We start from the raw sequence: 18,928 nt of genomic DNA, 5'->3' as shown, positions 1-18,928 counted from the left end.
CTGGCGCTGCATAGCCATCTGAGTCACGCGAATCTTATTAGCTATCTTTTTTGTGAGTGTTAATGTTTCCGCTCCATAAGTGAGTACAGGTAACACACATTGGTCAAAGATTTTCCTTTTGAGACATATGGGTAGATCCGATTTAAATATATAGTTGAATTTACCAAACACTGCCAGGCTAATCCTATGCGACGTGAGAGCGCACATGTCTGGTTATCTCTGCCCAACCGAATAGCGGCAATAGCCACAAATGTCAACCATAAAATAAAATATTTCGGTTTGGCAGTGTTGGGATGTTTTTATAATGCATATGTTGTATGCTTCAAATATAAAGAGAGAAAGCTTTTAAAAAGTACATTTTGATTATACTATTTTATGAATTTTGCAATTTTTAATTTATATGAAACAATAACGAGTAAATATTTGTCTCCTTTGAGATTAATTGCAAACATCTGTTGCAATCTGGCAACTACTAATTTGAAGATTGCCAAATCTATCCCCTAATATATCAAAGGGCAATTGCCAAAAAAATGTCTAATAATAATTAACTGCAATTCATCCCTAAAGAAACAAAAATTTACTCATTCTTGTTTTATATAAATAAAAAATTGCAAAATTCATAACATAATATAATCAAAATGTACTTCTAAAGCTAAGCAACACTGCTGAACCGAAAACCGATTTTGCTTTTATTCCGTGGCGATGAACTGGCCAAACATCCAAATAGGTGGAGGCCAATAAACTAAAGAAGAAAAAGAAGTAAAATAATAAATAAATTATTATTAGCAAATTGGCACGTTTTTTAGGTTTATACTAATTAAATGCTACATTGTGACAGCTACAAGGTTTAAAAAATTTATATTATGTCCAACTCCAACACTGCACCTGAGCAGTTTTTCTTCAGTCCAAAGGATTGGGAACAGTGGTATCTTAGATTTATGGGTTTAGATTCGCATCTGGATTTGATAATAAGCCCGAAAAAGATGAAGAAAACTCGAATTTATTTGATGGACACTCAGGTTAAAGCTATTTTTAACTCGTTGAAATTGTCTGATGCAGAATTAAATTATTTTCTTACAAAAAAATAACTAGTTATGAAAACGAAACACGTGCCTCGGATAAGGACGGATCTTTGAAGACGACAAAGGATAATGAATATAGGATCCTAAAAAATACTAAGCCTATATAGGCAGGAAAAAATAGCTCAGGTGGCCAAAGAACTTGAATCCAGAAACATGGACATAACTACCTTACAAGAGATTAAATAGACTGGAGAAGGCATACTAAGAACAAAGAAATCTGTAGTATTTTTCAGTGGAAGTGAACAGAAGCACGAATTCGGCACTGACTTCTTAGTCAAGGAAAGTCTTAAAACTAGAGGAACTGGCAAATAATCTTCCCAAACAGGACATTCATATTACTTTGGGAGATTTCAATGCAAAGATTGGGAAGGAAGCAGCATACAGGCAATAGGTAACCATAGCCTCCATGATGTCAGTAAAGATAATAGAACTTTGCAGCATACCACAACTACTAATAAAATCAACAATATTCTAACAAAAGAAAATACACAAAGAAATGTGGGTCTCAAACAACCGTGTCACAATAAATCAGATCGATCATGTTTTGGTAGATGCCAGGAGGGGTAGTAACTGTTTAGACATAAGAATGATAAGAGGGGCGGATGGAGACACGGATCATTTTCTGGTAAAAACGAAGATAAAAACAAGAATAGCGTCCCAAAAATCCACAAGAATACTCCAACATTATGAAATACCGAAGTTCTGAGGGATAGTGAGATAAAGTAGATATTTTAAAAGGATATACAGATAGAGCTAAGACAGACATAGGGTTATAACAACATAGAGTCTACTTTAAAAAATATAAAATTTCTTTGACAAGCATATCAGATGAAATGCTAAGACACAAAAAGAGAACAGCAAAAAGATAGTACCGTGACGATTGCTTGAAATCCATAAAAGAAAAAAATATGACTAGAAGGGACATGTTACAACATTCCTCGTACCGTACAACAACAGTGAAAGGTATAAACAGACAAGAACAGAGACAAGAAAACTCATGAAAAGGAGACATAAGGAGTACCAGAAACAAATATTCAGAGTATAGAGGAAAATCGGAAGAACAACCAAGTAAGACAATTATTTAAAGGAGTTTCAGAGATCCATGCCAGGTACTAAGCAAGAACAGGAAACTTCCTTCAAAACGACACCGGACAGTTTATTACTGATGACAAAGAAATCCTAAAAACCTGGAAGGAATACTTCTATTAACTGTTAAATGACCAATCTAGCAGAAATACATCACACATATAAGTGCATACAGCTGAAAAAGAAGACCAATACCCGACATACGGAGAAGTAACCCATCTATATATAAGCTAATTCAAGACATTTGGCAAGAAAAAACAATGCCAGATGAATGGAAACAAGGGATTATTGTACCAATCCACAAAAAAGGAAATAAAAAGCACTGTATTAGACTGCAGACTGGGCTGTTTTACTATTGAATAGATATTCACAATAAAACAGATCATGGGAAAATGCTGCGAGTTTGATAATAAGCTTCATCACATGTTCATAGATTTTAAATAGGCATTTGATAGAGTATGGAGCATGATTAGCCTGTGGACAGTGATGCAAGAACTTGACTTTCCCAAAAAACTAATCAACTTGATACGAATGTGTATGGAAGGGTTACGATGTAAGGTGATAGTTGGACAACAATACTCGGAGATATTTGAAATAAATGGACTAAAACAAGGGGATGCACTTTCACCACAACCCTTCAACTTAGCTCTGGAACACATAATCAGAAGTGCAAAAATAAAAAAAAAAACAACTACAGAATTCCATCGAGAGGGGCCAAACTTACTGTTGGCATTTGCAGATGATATCTATCTAATAGGAAACACCAGATTAAGGATAAAGCAGACTTTCATCAGGTTTAAGAAGAAAGCTGAGAAGATGAGGCTTCTAATCAATGAAAACAAAACTCAATATATGCACATGAGCCACAATAACCGAAACAGGGATAAAGTAGGACAGAAGTTTTAACTTTGAGCGCGTCAGAGAATTTAAGTATCTTGGGGGAAAGAACAATACTATATATCTTTGGGCTTGTGCTTAATAGAGCAGCAGGACAAATATATGATAAGACAAGAACTAACAATGAGGTCGAAGAACTATATCCAAACACTAACATTATAGAAAAAATAATATTCAGAAGAGTCCAGTGGCAAGATACCTCAGAAGACATTCTGACGAAAGAATAGTAAAGCTGGTATGGGAAGAAGCCCCAACTGGAAGAAGACCACGTGAACGATCTCAACTCCGATGGAGAGATAATACAGCAGGAGACCTTAAGATAAGGGCGGAAGTATATGACGAATGGAGACATATTGTCAAGTGGGCTAAAACTCACAAAGAGACCTTACGGAGTAAGTAAGAATCAAAGGACTATGATATAGTCACTACAAAATATTAAAAAATAATTTTGTGCCTAAAAAAAAATGTAATTTATTAACGTTATCTGTTCCATACCTGCTAAAAACTAGAAAAAGAGACTATGGAGGATTTTATAACAGCACTACATTCTAGGGCCGATGACTATGAATTTCCAATTGGTTTTCAAAACGAAGCCATAAGAGACTAAAATTGTTGTAAGTATCGGAGACAGAATATTATTTGAAAAACTTCAGTTAGATTATTGGTTAACTTTACTTTAGATTATAGGTTAAGGCTGTTACTGCTTCTAGACAGTCAGAATTAATCAAAAGACAGGATGATTTTACTAAGTGTTAAAGGCTCAGAACATCGTAATTAAGTTAAAAAACTGTTTGAAATTAATAGTAGCCCTCAGCAAAAAAGTTCTAGTGTACTAAAAGACTTTCATAAACTGTTTAATACGCTAGGGCGTACTGGACAATTTTATAATATTAAATTAGAACAAAATGCTGTTCCATACACATTGAGTGGTCCTAGACTTGTACCACTACCATTAAAAAAGACCCTTAAAAATGAACTTGACAAAACATGTAGCCAAGGGGTCACAGAACCTCTTCATGAACATAAAGACTGTTATGCTGATATTGTAATAGTGCCCAAGAAAAATGAGAACATAACCATCTGTGAAAGAAAACAAAAAACAAAAATGTTCATACATTCTTGTCTAGAATAGACACCCTATATGAATTATTAAAATGGAAATTTTTTGTCATGTGATTTGTAATCATTAAAAATGTTCTTCGTCACAGTCCTTGTGATACTCATATGCCCTGTCCTTCATTACAAAGTTTCAGTGATTGTTTTATTCTGTAGGCTCAAAATCTTGATTCTCCTTGCATTATGAAATGCAAGAGAGGCAGGCCTAGTAGAGCCTTCATAGCTGCTGTTGGAACTACGCATGGTAGCAGTTATCCAATACACGCAAGTCTTCGCACCTTGCTGAGTTTAGCTTTTGCAGCTGTTTGAAGTGTCTTCACCTCTCTCCACTTCCACGAAGACCACACGTACCTCTCTCCACTTCCTAGGAATATATCTCAGAGCCAAAGAGGCTCTGAATATTTCCACAAGGTGCGGTAGAAGGATATCCAGTCCCCACCGTAGTAGGGCTGGATATATGCCGTCAGGTCCTGGTGATTTGAAAGGGCTGAATCCACAATATGGCCCATCCTACATTTTCCTCATTAATCATTGTTCGGGCGAGATGCCAGTCGTTTAGTGATTGTATGATTCCTTCATCCGTCCAGTTTGGTGCTGTTACGAGCTAGAACCGGGGAAGAGTGTTTTCATCAGGATCTCAGCACTTTCGCAAAGGTTGGAAGTTTTGTTTCCATCTTCCTTCGTTAATATGTCGATGTGGGTCCTTTGATAGCGCTTTTTGTAGCCTGGAAGCCTGCGGGAAATCTTTGATTTCCTCACAAAAGGTTCTCCTAGCAGCTCTTTGTCTTTGTCTGCAGACTTTCTTGAACTCCCTGAGATTTGAGATAAATATGTTAGAATTAATTAATTCCGTCAAAGAAGAATTAAATAAAGTGCGAAAACTTGTAATTCAAAACCAAAATAGCATTGAATATCTAAAACAAGACAAACGGCTTAAATGCCTTATTATCAATGGTGTCGATGAGAAAGAGAAAGAAGACCTACCTGATGTTATTACAAATATAATCAACAATAAACTTAATATACCTATCTTGTCACCAATTTAGTTGATTGCTATCGACTAGGTAAAAAACGAAATTATGATAAGAGGCCAAGACCGGTAGCCGTTGTGTTTGTAAACAGATGGTTGAAAACAAAAGTGTTTAATCAGAAGAAAAATCTTAAAGGTTGCAGTGTCGTGATTAGTGAAACGCTTTCTCCTGATTGTCAGGAATTATTAAAAAAAGTGAGGACATCTGTGGGTACCAAAAACTGCTGGACATACCAAGGTAAAATATATGTATCGCAAAATGGGTCAAAGAAGCTTATATTATCTGAAAATGACCTTGCTTTATTATAATTTAAATTTATTTTCATATATGTTGGTTTGCAATTAGAGTTAATATTATTATTAGTTATAATGGTATATCTCGGGGATAGATTTTGGCATATAGATACTTACTTTATTTTCATTTTTCTTTGAACATTTTATTTTTGTTTCTTTTTTAATTATTTCTTTAATTATCTGAACTTAGGCGAATTAAAGTTATTTACTGTTAGATTATTTTCTTTACGCTTCAATTAAAATTTAACTGTACATCTTGAGTTATTTAGTAAAAATCCTTAGTTTATACCGTGTTTTGAATTAAAGAGTAATATCTATTTATTTTTTTTACACTGTTAATACATCACCATGTGAATTACTGTTTATGCAAATAATAATCATCTACAAATTTTGCTTAAATTGTTTACATAATCGTTTGTACCAATTTAGTAAGGATCTAATCTAAGCTTAACATGAGTAGTTTAAAGTGTACTCATATAAACTCTAGATCGCTAGTTGCGCATTTTATTGATGTACAGCTAAACAGATTTAACTGCAACGGTGACGATTTGACACGACCAGACACGACAGACGTTGGTTGATGCGGTGTTGCCTAATCGAATATTATTTTAGAGGTATCGAACTGTAATATTAATACTCCATAATTACTGTAATGAGTTTATAATTATACTTATTATTAGAGCACTAATATCAAAGTTAAAATGTTGTAGGTAATTGATAAAATATGTCATTTGCTGAAGTTATGTCATAATCATTAAAATGAACTAAATGAATGGAAGTCTATTAAATTAGAAAGCTAAATTTGTTTCATATTGAGAATTGCGATATTTAGTTAAAATAAATTGTTTCCAACGGTTGTGGAAATAAGCTTATAATAATAGATTCTCTTAGAACCTCTTAGTTTTTAACATGAAAATTCAACAAACAATAGCTATTTCACGAATTACGAAGTTATCTGACAACGTAGGAAACGCACTAAAATTTATGTTCAATGTTAAGTATATGGATGTTTACGCTTCGGGTGTTTGGATACAAATGATTATTGGCTCCTCCCTTTATCGATGAAGTGACCTTGAACGTTGCACTTATATCTGTTAAGTTATAAAAGAACTTATTTTGAAAAATGATTTAGATATTTTGGGTATAAGTGAAACATGATTAAAGGAATCAATATCCAGTAAGAACATTAATATACCTGGCTATAACTTTGAGCGAGTCGACAGGAATAAAAATGACACAGATGGAGGTGTAGGTATTTACATAAAATGTAATATAAAGTATGTGCTGATTGAGTCATCAAATGAAATTGAACAGATATGGTTAAAACTCTCTCTTCGTTATGACACACTAGCTTTTGGTGTTTTATATAATCCTTATGAAGCATTTTATAAAACTTTTTTTGGAGTTTTGGAAACAACTTTATCATCAGTACTGCCAAGTTTAGATCATTTACTCTGTTTGGGCGATTTTAATGTTGATCTGTTAAATACCAATAATTATTCCACACAGTTCATTACAGATGTATTAGATGGTCTTGGACTAAAGCAGATGGTAAATCAAGCAACTAGAATCACCCAGTTCACATCGACTCTGCTTGATTATGTAATCACATTTACTGAGGATAAAATCTTGTCTTTTGAAGTAAAACATATCCCAGAAATAAGCGATCATGAATTGGTTGTTTTAAAATTTGGTTGTGATGTCAAATCTAATACAAATAAATTTATTACTACTCGGAATTTCAAAAATTTAAATTACAGTCAATTTAAATCTGATCTGGAATCTATACCATGGAGAATAATATATGAATTGCCAGATATAGACAGTAAAGTCGATTTTCTTTCTAATAATATCATACTTTACTTGACATACATGTTCCATATCAGACTTTTAGAATCTCAAAGAAATATGTTCCATGGTTAACTAATACCATCAGGCAATTAATGTTAGATAGGGATAAAGCACTTACTGCTTACAAGTTAACTAAAAATATAAATCAATGGAATGACTACAAAGTATTGCGTAACTTAGTAACAGCCATGACTATAAGGGAGAAAAAATCATATTTTAAAAACATACATGATCAATCTTCTAAAGATATGTGGAATAATTTAAAATATTTGGTAAATAATTGCAAAACCAAAAATAACTTTGAAATTAAAAACGTGTGGAATGCAAATGAGATAAATAAACACTTTATTGAAGTCATACCAAACATGAAAGTAGACATTGATACACAAATATTCTATGAAAATAACTTTAAGTATTCCCTCAGTTCTTCTCTTACCTTTAAAACAGTATCTGAAATGAATATTTTACATATTATTAATAATATTAAAAGTAAAGCTATTGGTGATGATGGTATTAACATATTAACGCTTCAACTGTGTATTCCCTTTCTTCTACCGTATATCACACATATCATTAACTTTTGCTTAACAAATTCAATTTTTCTCACTAAATGGAAACGGGTACATGTTATTCCGCCACCGAAGACTAAAAATACAGAAGGCATGAATGAATTAAGACCAGTAAGTGTACTGCCTACATTATCTAAAATTTTGGAAAAGGTGATTGATATTCAGTTACAAACGCATTTAAAAAATAACAACATAATCCCTATGATGCAGTCCGGTTTTAGGTCCAGATATAGCTGTCTTTCTGCTTTATTAAATATTACAGATGATATTTTTAGAGCCTATGACCAAAACGAAATATCAATTCTAATTCTTCTAGACTACTCAAAAGCTTTTGATACAATTAACCATAATTTGTTTCTCTATTTTAAAATATATTGGTCTAGCAGCGAGAGCAGTTGATCTAATGAAACCCTATCTTTCTAATAGATGTCAAGCAGTAAAACTTAATCAAAATGTTTCTTCATTTCTAGATCTTAATACTGGTGTGCCTCAAGGATCTATATTAGGTCCAATTTTATTCTCTATATACACATCTAATTTTCCCTCTGTGTTTTTGTCCTGTTCACAACATTATTATGCAGACGATACCCAACTCTATATATCATTTTATCCAAATGAGTGTGATCAAGCGGTAAATGCAATAAATCATAACCTTCTTTAGCGGCAGATTTTTTTCTCAAAATCATTGTTTAAAATTGAATACATTAAAAGCTCAGGGTATCATTTTTGGGAGGAATCTCCATAGGAAAATATTTTTAGAGAATTATGCCAATCGAATTATCTTAGGAAATGACAATTTAATTTTTAGCAAAAAGATTAAAAGCCTTGGGGTTTGGTTCGACGAAGATTTAAGGTTTACACATCATGTAAGTATTTGTTTACAACGAGCTTACGCCGTTTTAAAATTACTGTATCAAAGCCGCAATTTATTAAGTAGGGCCACAAAGTCATTATTATGTAATGCTCTGGTATTATCAAAATTAAATTATTGTGACGTGCTTTACAATGCGTGTCTCACTGAATTTAATTCATGGAAAATACAGAAATTGCAAAATCCTTGTTTGCGTTTGATTTTTGGCATCAGGAAATTTCAAAGGATAAGTCATGTTTTCACTGTAGTCAAGTGGCTAAATATGAAAAATCGTCGGAAACTCCATGCTTTATGTTTTTACCATAAAATCATTCAAGAGAGAGTTCCACCATACCTGTACAATCGAATAACTTATAGGACGGACGTTCATAATCTTAATCTTAGTCACAAGAATACCCTCACTTTACCTAAACATACAACATCCTTTTTTAAACGTTCATTTTCATATTCAATTGCTTGCAATATTAACAGTTTGTCCTACAATATTAAAAATCCGTCTAGAGTCAAGTTCAAGAGATTAATTTATGAGCAGTTGTTAGCTGAACAGTAATTTAAAAATTTAATTTAACAATTTCGTTATTTAGATATAGTCTATCTATCCTGTTTTCGGGGGGTTAGGTGGAAGAGCAGTTGTGTGCCGCTGTTGCACAGTGGTGCACAAACTGAATCTCGCCCTACTGATATTATATTTCATTGTAAAGAAAATTTAATCTGTTGTTAATAAAGACATTTATTATTATTATTATATTTGATTGATAAGAATCAAAGAATCGTAATCCTCTTTGAGTTTGTTGCGTTTTGCTTTATTGAAAGCTGTTCTCGCTATCTATATAGCTATATCCCTATTGAACAGGATTTTTTATAAGCATAGCTTATTTTATTTTGGATAGATACCGTATACCTTTCCAATTCTGTATTAGTTCTAGGAGTTGAAGATTTTTCATTCCGCAAAGCATCTTCTAAGAGTCGGCTGTAGAGTTCTACATCCGTCCTCCTAGGGTCGCGCGATTTGATAAGACTTTTTTCCATCATAGTATTATAGGTTAGCCAGCGGTGGTCAGACATATATATATATATATATATATATATATATATATATATATATATATATATATATATATATATATATATATATATATACAGTATACTCCCTTTATAACGAACACGGTTATTACGAGGTTTCGCATATAACGAGGTACATTAGATGTCCCGTGAAATTTCTATTGAACTATAACCCGTGTTTATAACGAGAGAAAATAAGATTAAAAAACGTGTTTTTTACGTTTTGGCCCGGCCGTAGCTATAAATAAATACCCTTTTTAACTGCGGGCCGCCCGCAATAAACTTCTTACAATTTATGATTCTTAGTCGGAAATGTAAAATTTATGATTCACAAGTGTCATTGTATTGGGTTGACCATTCACACCTAATAATATGGGTCCTAATAGACAAGATGTGGAAAGTGTTTTAAAGGTTGTCAGAAACTTTATCCAAGGACAAAACGCAAATGAAGAAGCATAAAACTGTTTCACATCTTTAGAAAATATGATAGATAGAATACTGGACAATTTAAAGCAGTCAAAAATAACAAAATAACTTTATACGCTTTATACATATTTACAGAATACAGATTTTTTGTTTTAACGTATATCATTGACAGTAAAAGTAAACAACTCTTTTTTGTTTTAATGCATTTTTTAATGCAATGGCTTCACTATAGAAAGTTAATGTTTTAGAAAACTACATATTCATATGTATGCACAATATTATTGTTGTTGGATATAACGAGATCCGCTTATAACGAGGTAATTAGTCTGCCATTTCAGTTCTCGTTATAGAGGGAGTCTACTATATATATATATATATATATATATATATATATATGTCCTCTGATACCTGCCAGTTCTGAATTTTATTCGATATTTTAGCTGTTACTAGCGTGATATCTATGACTCTTTGGCTACGAACATTAATAACGGTAGGTTTCGTGCTTCTATTTAAGATATACAAATCTTTTCTAATAATATAGTTATAAAGAGACTTACCTCGAGCGTTGTTATCTCTGCTGCCCCAGCCTCGATGGTGAGAGTTCGAATCGCAGTCGATAATAAGTTCTACCTTCTGACTGAGACAATGGTCTACCAGATCTTCCATCTCCTTTGTTGGTGGTAAGGTGGCTGCATCTGAGGGTAGGTAGACCGATGCTAGTATCAACTCTCTATTTTTGCCCTTTCCCCATGGACATTTCACTTTAACCGCAGTTACGTCTGAGGTGCAAAACTGCGCGATGGAGGTGGCTTTGATTTTCCTGAGAAAATATATTGCTGTACTCGGTTGTTGATTGCTTGGTAAGCTGAAAATTTGACCGTTTAGACTGCTAAAACCAGTTATTTTTGTCTTAGTTATCAAAGGTTATTGGATTAGGCTATTTCATCCTCCATTACATCCAGGCGGCGGCATAGTGTCGCCGTTGCCACCTTTTTGTGTTGGAGGTTGCAATGAATAATAGTAACCTTATTTTTTCCGATGTCCTTGCACATGGCTTAGGTATCGTTCCGGTTCTTTTAGGTGTCCATTTCCTCTTCGGTTGAGGAGGGGGCTGCCTTAGTCGTTTAGGAGCCTCCTCTGCAGAGCCCGTCGACCATCATCTGATGGTCTTCTCCCTGCTGTGGGACTATGGGTGTCTCAGTCTCAGCAACCGTCGTCGGCTGCCGAGTGTCTGAGGTTCCTGGTTCCAAGGAGGTATCCTTCACTTTGTTGATGCTTGCTTTTAGAGTCAATGAGGTAAACGTGTAGCTCAGCCACATTGCCCTTTTCCTAAGGACAGCCATGTCATCGTCTTCGATTCCGAAGACGAACAGGTGTCCTTAAGGATCCTTTTTTACCTCATGGTGGAAGTTGCACCATCTCACAACTGCCATGTCTGGATTTTGCGCCGTTAACTTCTGCACCACTCTTTCTGGGTAATCAGAGGTGCTAGTAGCATTCTGCGGAATCCATAGAGAGGCTTTGGTAAACTTTGAGAGCTTATCCTGACTGACAACAGCCATTGATGCCTCCTCCGACGAGGTAAACGTGTAAATCACACCAAGAGAGGTGGCTATCAGTTACGGTGTTTAGCGGCAGCAGTATCATATAATTTACGGGGAAATTGATTAAATAATATATTACAAAATATAGCAAAAGTGCAACTGGTTATTACCAAAATTTATTTGCTAAAAAAAAAATGGGTACAAGAAACAAAAAGACAAAAAATGATATTAATTAAATAATATATTACAAAATATAGCAAAAGTGCAACTGGTTATTACCAAAATTTATTTGCTCAAAAAAATGGGTACAAGAAACAAAAAGACAAAAAAAAAATATTAAAAAACAAACAAATACTAATAAACCAGATAAAGTATGTAGTAAACTATGCCCTAAATGCAGAAGAGTTAGTTCAGTTGTTGGATGAAGACTTCGAAGCAGAAAAACAGTAATTTTTAAAAAATATTTCAGAAAGAACAAATTTATAATAATACGACTCAAAATAACAGTGCTGCTTATTGCAATGGTTAACGTCCAGTAATTTCGGTAAAATATCTAAATTACGAGAAAAATCAGACAGAACTAAAACTGTGGAAGCAATATTGAATCTAACGTTTTGTGAAAATAGATTTACAGAATATGGAATTGCGAACGAACCCAAAGAAAAAGAATGTTAGAAACAATTTTAAATATTAATATTGAACTATCAGGACTTTTCATACATGATAAATACCCCTTTCTTGCCGCTAGTCCTGATGGTTTAATAGGCGACTTAAGCATAGTCGAAATTAAATATCCATATAAAGCAAGAGAACTTCCGCCTAAAGAAGCTATTGAACAAAAAAACTTTTTTAAACAACAAATAACCTTTTTTTATATAATTTTCCATTTTCGGTAAACTTTAATCATCGTTAAAATTCAGACAGCCAATTTTTTCGTAAAAAAGTGATAAAAAAATTATGTATGTACCTTTGTTATCTTGTAAATTTATTAATAGATAATATTACTCTGGTCTGTTATTCTAATTACCCATAACACCACTAGAGAGTAAGTTTATGGTTTTATTGTGTAGCCCCAAAACTGTCACTTCAGGGGGTCCCGGTTGTATAACCGGCTCGAGTAAAAGGTGAAAGCATTTTTGACCTGGACTTAAGAGATATATAGAAATGTTTCTTCAACGTCGATATTCCCAAAAAAAATCTTTATTTCGAAAATAAGTTACAATTTTTGAGAAATTCTACAAACTACTACATTTAATGATTTAAAGTTGACTATTGAAACATAATAATTACAATAATAATAAAAATATTGATTTCTTCCTATTTATAACGTCGGATATCGGAATCTGCTGATTCTTAATAGTAAGGGAGCTTATGGCTACATTTCTCCTCCCTCCATTGGTTGGGACTTCGTCCTCGAAGTTTTGGTTACTTCGGCTATCAGCTCGTCTATATCTGGATCTGGGCAGGATGCAATTTTTCTCCAAATAGGATTTTGGAAATTCGTTTTCTTTTCCTAATTAGGAAGATTATTAGGAAAGCTAAAATAGTTAAAAATATTATAACAGAAGTGGTGCTCAGTCCTATGGATAATCGGGGTAGTACTTCTATGGTATCTATTGGTTGAATTTGGCCATGTGTCTCTGGGATTGTTAATTTTTCAATTTTCATCTCATGGTTTGGTATTAATTTTATTGGAACAATTTTTGGAATGGAAATATCTTGAGACGTCTTTTTATTAAATTGGATACCTTCAATCATTATTGGTACATCTGTCGTCAAGAGGCTGGTTGAATTAATTTCTATCTGCTGGATTCTCATTGGGTGAACTATTCCTAGCAATATGACTTTGCTGGTTTCTTGGAAAAAGTTCTCTGTGATTAATGTTTTTGTGCAATTATCTACATTGGGTATGTTACATTTGGATTGTACATAGTTGGAACAAACTATGTTATCGCCTTGTCCTATACAAGTGTTGAACCATTTATTATTTGTATAGTAGTTTGCAGGTGGCAGAATCATAACATGATCTTTGTTTGGAATGGGATAGATTTTATAGGTAGTGTAAGGAGTTTCATGGAGTATAGGGATTTTAATTATTATGAGCATTGTATTTGAAGTTACACAAACTAAAGTTTTTGTTGACTCTATAAGTTCGTAAGGGTGTTCATTACTATTGGGAATTGAATTTCTGGGATAAATTTTGAGAAGGTTCTCTTTAAGGTCTATTATTTCCTTTAAAGTGAATAATTCTATATTAGAGATATTAAGTTCAGATAAAGTAATGGTTCTTATAAGTTTCATTAGAAATTCGTTTATATTTTGGAGATTTATTATCTCATTGTGTAGAATGATATAGCTGTCAAAATCAGCTGATAATTTGTTGAGTGCAGATATGAGAATTGAATTATCAGAATTTAGTTTTTCTAAAAGTTTATCGAATCTCGTGTTAAAAGAGTTTCCATAAGATATTTGGTTATTAAATTTTTTTATGATTTCGTTTTGTTTATTTTCTAAAGAGATTATGTGTGATTTTAACAAGTCTAAGTCAGAGTCGTCTGGATTTCCAGTCACGTATTTGATGGCTGTACCTAGAAAATTAAAAAGTCCGCGTTTCTGTTTTCGCGTAATCTTGTGTAGATCGTCTTTTGTTTGTTCTTGTATGTGGGTGTATTGGGAGTACAGTAGCGAGAGAGGTGCATTTTTGAAGTGATCTTTGAAATAGCTTGTCGGACTAGCGTCAATACTGTCGGATAATTTGTCTAGTGGAATGTGAAGAAAATGTCTGTGATAGTGGGAGATTTCTCTTGATTTGCCTATCTCTTCAGCATAGTAACCATTATTCGGAATCTCCTGAATATTGAGTGGATGGACCAGGGCGAGGATTGTCCTGTGAAAAATTTGGGTCTTGAGTAGGTTTATCTACATGTTTTCGTATTCGTTTTACATATTTAAGGTGAGTGCTTGTTAAATTTTGTTTATCTGTTTTACCGATTATTTTTGTTTTGTCTTGCGTTTCTGGATGAATAGTGGAGAAAGGGGCTTGTAATTTGGACTTATGTTTTTTCTTAGAAACATATAGGGATTTTGTAAGGTCTATTTCCGGAATATCTTCGGCATTTTCGTTTTGTCTATCTAAGAGTTGTTGTCTTTTTTGTTTTTGTTTATTATATAGTTCTGCAATAAAGGGTTGGAGTTCTTCTTTATGTCTTTGATTATATGTTTCGTATATCGGAAGATCAAAGTCGAAATGTATTTCTTCTGCATAGGGTCCGTACAGAATTGAGAACGGGGAATAATCTGTGGAACTGTGGATTGATTGGTTGTAAATAAGAATGGCGTGTGTTAGAATGTCATCTAACGAATCATTTGGATTTTGGGCTTGTAAGGTCCTAAGTTTTTCAATAAGAGTTGAATGAAAGCGCTCTACTGGAGAGTTTGAGGAAGAATTGTTTACTGTTGTAAAATGTATTTCGATTTTGTGGATATTTAGGAATTCTTTAATGACTGCGGAATTAAATTCGGTGCCGCTGTCGCATACAATCTTTTTTGGGTAATTGTGGTGCGAAAAGTAGTGTCTTAATTTATTTAGTATCGAAATGGAAGTTTTGTCGGTGAGCTTATAGCATTGACCGTATTTGGAAAAAGAATCTATTATTGTGAGATACAGGTTTTTATTGCAGTGGAATAGATCGATATGTAATATATCAAAAGGTTTTTGACCTAACAACGGTCCTAATTGGGGAAGTTTATAAGGACGTCGCTCGTATTTATTTTTTAGGCAAATTTCGCATTTATTGATAAAATTAGAAATAGTTGTCTGCATTGAGGGCCAATAAAATTTTTGTTTTAAATGTTTGTAGGTTTCAATTATTCCGTTGTGATTTTCTACGTGATATTTCTTTATGCATTCTATTTGTTGGTTTTCTTCTTCTATGTCCTGAAGTAGTATATTGCAAAATATTGCTTTGACTGTGGAATTTATTTTTTCTTTAAAATAGTTACAGATAAAAGGTCTAAATTCGTGAGGGATTGTTATTGCAAATTTTTGATTTGGTCTAAGGATATTTTGGAAGGTATTTGCTATTTCTGTTTTCCAATTATTTGTCAAAGTGACAGTGTAACGGTGTTTGTTAAAAATTCTTTTGTATTTAATTTCAAAATTATTTGACTCTGGTTTAAAAATAATTTGGTTTGAGGATAAATTAATTGGTTCAGGTGAAATCTCTATTCCAGTGATAGGGTTCTCAACTGATGTATGTTGTGTGTTAGTACTGTTTTGTAAGTTGTCAAAATCGGCAAGGAAATCGTCTATGTCGAAATTGTCGGGTGGTTCAGCACATTCTGAATTCGGGGGTTCAGCACATTCTGAACTCGGGGGTTCAGCACATTCTGAACTCGAGCTTAGGGCATTTATTTGGACTCGGCTAAGAGCATCAGCAACTTGATTCTCTTTGCCTTTTTTATATTTAACTTCAAAATCATATTCTTCTAGTTTAAGTCTCCATCGGGCTAATCTAGAAGTGGGGTCTTTAATTTTGTAGATCCATACGAGAGGATTGTGATCTGTTTCTACAGTAAATTTTTGGTTGTATAAATACATACGGAAGTGTTTACAAGAATCTAGTATGGCTAGAAGTTCTTTTTCAATAGTGGAGTAGTTTCGTTCTGCGGAATTTAGAGTTCGAGAATAGTAGGCAATAGGGTGATTATTTTGAGATAATACTGATCCTATAGCTATATTAGAAGCGTCTGTAGTCAGTACAAAAGGCTTTTCGAAGTCTGGATATTGTAAGACTGGAGAATTAGTTAACAATTGTTTGCATTTTGCAAAACATTCTAAATAATTTGGATTTGTGGGGTCGATAGTTGCTCCTTTTCGAGTACATCTCGAAAATGGGGACGTTATTTTTGCAAAGTTGGGTATGAATCTTCGGTAGTAACCGATTAAACCAAGAAATGATTTAATTTCTTTTACTGTTTTTGGTAGAGGATATTTTTGTATAGCTTCGATTTTTGCTGGGTTAGGTTTGATTCCTTCGGTTGTCACTACGTGACCTAAGAAAGAAACTTCTTTCGTGAGAAACTCAGATTTGTCTAACTGAATTTTTAAATTATTTTTCCTGAAAGTGTCAAAAATAGTCGCAATATGAACTAAGTGTTCTTGCAGTGACTTGGAAAAAATAATGACATCGTCCATGTAGACGAAGCAAAACTTATGAATAAAGGGCCTAAGAATATTGTCCATTAACCTTTCGAATGTTGCTGGGCTATTCTTTAAACCAAAGGGCATACGTAAAAATTCAAAGTGACCATGCGGAACTGAAAAGGCTGTTTTCCGAATAGAATCCGGATGAACTTCAATCTGATGGTAACCTTGAGCTAAATCTAATGTTGTGAAATAACTGGCTTTTCCTAAGTTATCCAGTATCTCATCTATCTGAGGAAGTGGGTAGCGATCACTTTCAGTATGATCATTGAGCTTCCTGTAATCAATTACTAATCTAAATTTTTTCTGACCTGAGGCATCAGCTTTTTTTGGTACTATCCAAACTGGAGCTGAGTACGGTGAAATTGACGGTCGAATTATCTTATTATCTAATAAATTATTTATTTGTTTTTTTATTTCTTCCTGCATTGCTTTGGGATGCCGAAATCCCTTTACATAAATTGGATTTTCATCCTTAGTTTTAATTTCGTGTCTAACAGCTGACGTGAAAGTTAAATTTTTATTTTCGTCGTAAAATACGTCTTTAAATTTTTTGCAAAGACTTATAATTTTATATTTTTCTTCGTTATTTAAGTGCGAAGTACGGATTTTGTTTTCGTTAAAATGCGTCGTTGGAATTTTTGCTATATTATAATTACAAAAGTTCTCAACTTCAATTCTCTTATTAAATTTCATAGGCATAGGTAAGTCGAAAGTGTCTAGAAAGCCGTTTTTTGCAACGTGAATAGAATGGGGAATTTTGATACCTTGAAAGTGTCTTTCGCGCAATAAGACTTCGCCATTATGAACGCTTACTGGAATTTTTTGGTATAAAGTTTCAAATGGAATGCTAACGTGAGGATTCTCAAAGGTTAAAGTATGAGTTGCGTAGCTAATTGTGGCGTGGAATCTTTTCAGATCGTAAGTTCCAAGGAGGAGGTCAAAGTATTGACTGAAATCTGCAATTTTTACGTCGAATGTTTGTGGAATTCCATATTCTAGGAATAGTGGCGTCTTAATATTTAAGTCGTGCTTGGAAGTAATTTTCATTGACGTTAGCGAAAAAGGTTTTCGATAAATATGATTTTTATCAAATAGTTTGAGAGCTCGCGGATTTAAAATTGAATGGGAACCGCCGGTATCGATTAAAACGCGTAGATGTGTTTTGGGTGTAACGAAGCAAGGTAACCCAGGGGAACTTTCGATATTATTTAGGTTTATACAGGGGGTGGATGATCGTCTAACGGGATGGCTTGAAAATCCTGATGATTTTCATCATGCAAATCGGGCTCTTGTTCGGATTCGTAATTTTCGAAATCATTTTCGAAATATTGGGTATCATTTGAATCTATGTGAAAATTGTGGCTTCTATTAGTTGTAATTGTCATGGGCTGATGGTTTCTGGTTGTGGTAGTTTGAACACCGCTCATTGGAGTAGCAAAATTTGGTTGGGGTCGAGGAGCTTTATATTTATTTAATCTTTGTTGGTTGTTTTTCGGAACATTGTTTCGTTGGAAGGATTGATCTTGTTCGTGAGAACTGAAATTTTGTCTCTGAGGGAAATTATAGTTCTGTTGTGGAGTGAAGTTAAAATTGGGCTCTGTGTTGTGAGTTGAAGGTCTCACATAATTCGAATGCGTGGGTTGGAAGTTTGAGTGTGTGGGTTGGAAATTTGTGGATCTTTGATTATTCGAAGATTGATAGGGTTTATTTTTGAGTGGGGCCTTTTTGTTTTGTTGGCTCTTAAGGAAGTTCATGTATTGTTGTTGATTTTTGTGGTTATCGTAGGCAATACACTTTTGAAGGGCTTCTTCTAGGGAATTTAATTCAAAATGCGATAAGTATTCGCAATAAGGCTCGTTGATTCCGGTACAGAAAGTTTTGAGGGCAATGT

Source organism: Diabrotica undecimpunctata, chromosome 8, assembly GCF_040954645.1.
Source record: "Diabrotica undecimpunctata isolate CICGRU chromosome 8, icDiaUnde3, whole genome shotgun sequence".
Classification (NCBI taxonomy): domain Eukaryota; kingdom Metazoa; phylum Arthropoda; class Insecta; order Coleoptera; family Chrysomelidae; genus Diabrotica; species Diabrotica undecimpunctata.
The sequence above is the reverse complement of the archived record's forward strand: the minus strand, read 5'-3'. Positions refer to the sequence as shown.